Source organism: Eriocheir sinensis, unplaced genomic scaffold, assembly GCF_024679095.1.
Source record: "Eriocheir sinensis breed Jianghai 21 unplaced genomic scaffold, ASM2467909v1 Scaffold1296, whole genome shotgun sequence".
In the NCBI taxonomy this organism is placed as follows: Eukaryota; Metazoa; Arthropoda; class Malacostraca; order Decapoda; family Varunidae; genus Eriocheir; species Eriocheir sinensis.
This window is the reverse complement of record NW_026110624.1, coordinates 60,001-65,000: the sequence shown is the minus strand read 5'-3', so window position 1 is coordinate 65,000 and position 5,000 is coordinate 60,001. Positions and strand designations below refer to the sequence as shown.

Below are 5,000 nucleotides of genomic sequence, written 5' to 3'. Positions count from 1 at the left end.
TTATTTGATCTCTTCTTCGACGTCCTGCCCTATAGCGATGGTAGGCTTTCCTTAACCCTACATTAGTATCCTGGGGTGTTTGAACACCCCCCCAAAAGACGTTTTTGATCACCGTCTTGAATTGGCAACACTTAGATCACTCTCCTTTCTAGTACCTTCCTGAATACGTGAGAGGAGAGACTACTGAAATGTTGACAGTCCCGTGGCAGGTCCTTTGAAAAAAAAGACACATCTGTTTCCTTTGGGGTGTCTGGTCACCCCACGGTGCTAATAAACTGACGTTGTGGGAAACATGTGCAGCAAACTGTTTGTAAGTTGCATGTAATGCCAAGATTCTGTATCAGGTGACGGATTCGAGTGATAAGTACTGGTGATGCTGTTGCAACAAGATTATCATCTAATGTAGTTTAGAGTTACCTTATTATGTCAGTGGGTATGGAGTAAATATATTAAGGTTTTTTTTCCGCAATTTCATGTTTAATTATTTATCAGATAAGTATGCACGTCTTTTTTTTTGGTAACACATTTTTTTTCTTCTTCTGTGTGTGTGGTTTAGGAAGCATGAAGAATGAATGAATGAATGAATGAATGAATGAATGAATGAATATATATATATATATATATATATATATATATATATATATATATATATATATATATATATATATATATATATATATATATTTTCATAGATTAGCACCAGTAAAACTACTTTTAATGATAAGCAAATCTGATTTATTTCTGAAGGATTTTAGTAATGAAACTCTAAATGAAAAGTATTTAGGATCGTCATGTTCTTGACGATAATACTGAGGAAAGGGAAACGAGACTGTATGAAGTATTGTATACCTTTATCTAAGAAATGATCGTTAGAGTCCAATTTAGTGTGTGTGTGTGTTTATATATATATATATATATATATATATATATATATATATATATATATATATATATATATATATATATATATATATATATATATATATATATATATATATATATATATTCATAGATTACCACCAGTAAAACTACTTTTAATGATAAGCAAATCTGACTGATTTCTGAAGGATTTTAGTCATGAAACTCTAAATGAAAAGTATTTAGGTCGTCATGTTCTTGACGATAATACTGAGGAAAGGGAAACGAGACTGTATGAAGTACTGTATACCTTTATCTAAGAAATGATCGTTACAGTCCAATTTAGTGTGTGCGTTTGACCAATTCCTTTACACCAATATTCTACAATATCAGCCGCCACCGCTACCGCAGTCATGAGATATCCCTCGGAATAGCTTCGGGAGAAAAGGAGCCATTTGTGGTGCTCAGCTCACTCCACGAAAAGGCAGAACTTTCTTTTCCTGGCAAGCTTCAATCGCGGCACTGGCGGGAAACAGGACTGGGAGGGCTGCTAGACATTTACTGACTGACTGACTGACTGACTGTAGTATAACGAGATCTAAGCCTGCTTGGGCAAGCTCTAATGACGGAAGGTCACTCCTATGCCACAACCCGTGCCTTTTCCGCATACTTTTTTTGCGGGTACCGTACCTACACTACGCAAGTGTCTAGTTAAATGGGGTTCGGCTGTAATGTGCAGGAATGAATAGCTTCGGGAGAAAAGGAGCAATTTGGGGTGCTCAGCTCAGTACGTGATCCACACACAGAAACAGTGATACGTGAGCACAGATCAACACCAAGGTTCATTACAAACAACTACTACACTCGAACGGCTGGAATCACAACACCACGGATCAAACAACTGAGAAACATGGAAACTCTGCACAGACGCCACACACACTTATGTACACAAGACCACAAACATAATCACACAACGCAAACGGTCAACGTACTCCAGAAATAGCAACCCTACAAGACTTTGCACCCCATCCCAACCCAATAACCGCTAAGAACTCGGCTCCTAGAATCGCTAGAGCTGCCGTGAGCTTCTAAACGCCGCTGCCTGGAAGTGCGACCACAGTCGATGCTGACCGTCGGGAGCGTCCCGCTGGCGCGGTGTTGTGAGATTGTGGGGTACGGCTGGTCGGCGGCTGGGCCGAGCGTAACGGTCTTCCCGCTTGGCTCTCGCTCGCGCGGCCAGGGGTGGGATCGAGACCATCGTGCGGGACGGTCCCAGAGAGAACGGTCGCCAGTGTGCCGTGAGGAAGCGAGGGTTGAGCGAGCCGGCGGCGGACTCGCTCCACAAACCCGCTCGAGCTTCCATAACGCTGTTTGGGGCCGGAGCGCGCTGCACCTACCCGAGCGACTAATCGTTTGCCAACCTCTCAGACCGGGGCCAGCAAGCTTGGATGGGATTAGTCTCTCGTGTTGCGCGCACCGACCTCAACAAACGCCGTTGAACTGTATCCCAGTTCGGGCCCACCTCCCGCGGGCCAAGACTAGGCATCTCTCACTTCCAACTGGAAATCTTTCTTTCTTCTCTTGTCGATGTTGTTGTTGAGAGCCAGGTCTTGCCCTCTCTTTCATGAGAAGCTTCGGCATTAGCTGCGGCTCCTCGTGGCGGCGCACGTTCTTACCGTGTTTGCCAATGCGATCAGCCTTCAATGCAGCGACCCCACTCTCTCTCGCTCTCTAGGCGATGGTAACTCCACTCTCCGTGCGATAACGCATCCCGAGGGTGACGCCGCCGCACGCAATGTCGTCGGTTGGCACCCTAGTCTTCACACTGACGCAGCTTCTATCGAGCGGTCGGTTGGAACGAAGCACTCCACTCGCAGGCGACGACGGGTGACGGTGCGCTGCTACTGCTGCTGCTGCTGCTGGTATTGTCCGTGGTGCGTTCGCTCGCACCTCGACACAAAAGCATCAGCAGCAACAGTCTCACCACCATCACCACCAGTCTGCTGCTATATGACAAGGACGCGCGGACGACGAGGAGGAGGACGACGGCGTGGCCGGCAGAGTTTCGAGCCCACGCATCATCATCATCCTCATCATCATCCGCCGTCTGTTGAAACCAGGGACGCGGCGTCGCTGACCAGAGCTGTCCGACGCTGAGCGATCTCCTACTTTAGTACAAGGCTTTAAGCGAGCGCGCGGCACGCCCGTCGTGTTCGTTCGCCGCTTGGCCGCCAGCTAACGCCATAGCTACCTGGTTGATCCTGCCAGTAGTCATATGCTTGTCTCAAAGATTAAGCCATGCATGTCTAAGTACAAGCCGATTTAAGGCGAAACCGCGAATGGCTCATTAAATCAGCTATGATTCATTTGATCTGTACCCACACTTACTTGGATAACTGTGGTAATTCTAGAGCTAATACATGCACCACGTCTCTGACCGCAAGGGAAGAGCGCTTTTATTAGTTCAAAACCGGTCGGGCCTCGGTCCGTCACCCCACCGTGTTGAATCTGAATAACTTGTCGCTGAGCGCACGGTCTCCGCACCGGCGCCGCCTCTTTCAAGTGTCTGCCTTATCAGCTTTCGATTGTAGGTTATGCGCCTACAATGGCTATAACGGGTAACGGGGAATCAGGGTTCGATTCCGGAGAGGGAGCCTGAGAAACGGCTACCACATCTAAGGAAGGCAGCAGGCACGCAAATTACCCACTCCCGGCACGGGGAGGTAGTGACGAAAAATAACGATGCGAGACTCATCCGAGGCCTCGCAATAGGAATGAGTACACTTTAAATCCTTTAACGAGGAAATAATGCAGGGCACGTCTGGTGCCAGCAGCCGCGGTAATTCCAGCTCCAATAGCGTATATTAAAGTTGTTGCGGTTAAAAAGCTCGTAGTTGGATTTCAGTTCTGGACTGACGGTTCACCGCCCGGTGCATACTGTCACGCTCCGAACAGCCACAACAGCCCGCTGGCTCGCACGGGGTGCTCTTCATCGAGTGTCCCGCGTGGCCGGCAGAGTTTACTTTGAAAAATTAGAGTGCTCAAAGCAGGCTACACTTACGGCCTGAATGCCTATGCATGGAATAATGGAATAGGACCTCGGTTCTATTTTGTCGGTTTTCTGAACCCGAGGTAATGACTAATAGGAACAGGCGGGGGCATTCGTATTGCGACGCTAGAGGTGAAATTCTTGGACCGTCGCAAGACGAACTACTGCGAAAGCATTTGCCAAGGATGTTTTCATTAATCAAGAACGAAAGTTAGAGGTTCGAAGGCGATCAGATACCGCCCTAGTTCTAACCATAAACGATGCTGACCAGCGATCCGCCGGCGTTATTCCCATGACCCGGCGGGCAGCTTCCGGGAAACCAAAGTCTTTGGGTTCCGGGGGAAGTATGGTTGCAAAGCTGAAACTTAAAGGAATTGACGGAAGGGCACCACCAGGAGTGGAGCCTGCGGCTTAATTTGACTCAACACGGGGAACCTCACCAGGCCCAGACACCGGAAGGATTGACAGATTGAGAGCTCTTTCTCGATTCGGTGGGTGGTGGTGCATGGCCGTTCTTAGTTGGTGGAGCGATTTGTCTGGTTAATTCCGATAACGAACGAGACTCTGGCCTACTAACTAGTCGACGGATCTCCAGCAATTGGTGTCCAGTTCGCAGCTTCTTCTTAGAGGGATAAGCGGCAACTTTAGCCGCACGAGATTGAGCAATAACAGGTCTGTGATGCCCTTAGATGTTCTGGGCCGCACGCGCGCTACACTGAAGGGATCAACGTGTCCTCCCCCTCCGAGAGGAGCGGGTAACCCGTTGAAATCCTTTCATGATAGGGATTGGGGTTTGCAATTGTCTCCCATGAACGAGGAATTCCCAGTAAGCGCAAGTCATGAGCTTGCGTTGATTACGTCCCTGCCCTTTGTACACACCGCCCGTCGCTACTACCGATTGAATGATTTAGTGAGGCCTTCGGACTGGCGCTCTTGGATGCCGGGCCCACGCGGTTCCGCCGCTGGGCTTTCGGCGCCTCGAGCTGACGGAAAGATGTCCAAACTTGATCATTTAGAGGAAGTAAAAGTCGTAACAAGGTTTCCGTAGGTGAACCTGCGGAAGGATCATTAACGTGTTTGCCCGACGCTGGCA

At 48.2% G+C, this 5,000-nt stretch overlaps 1 non-coding gene across 1 annotated transcript; it reads left to right on the top strand.

The window, feature by feature from the left end:
* The first annotated feature begins 3,106 nt into the window (after positions 1–3,106).
* LOC126989782 (small subunit ribosomal RNA) lies at positions 3,107–4,978 on the top strand. Its single transcript, XR_007743688.1, has one exon. It is a non-coding gene; the product is annotated as a small subunit ribosomal RNA (ribosomal RNA).
* The last annotated feature ends 22 nt before the right edge of the window (positions 4,979–5,000 follow it).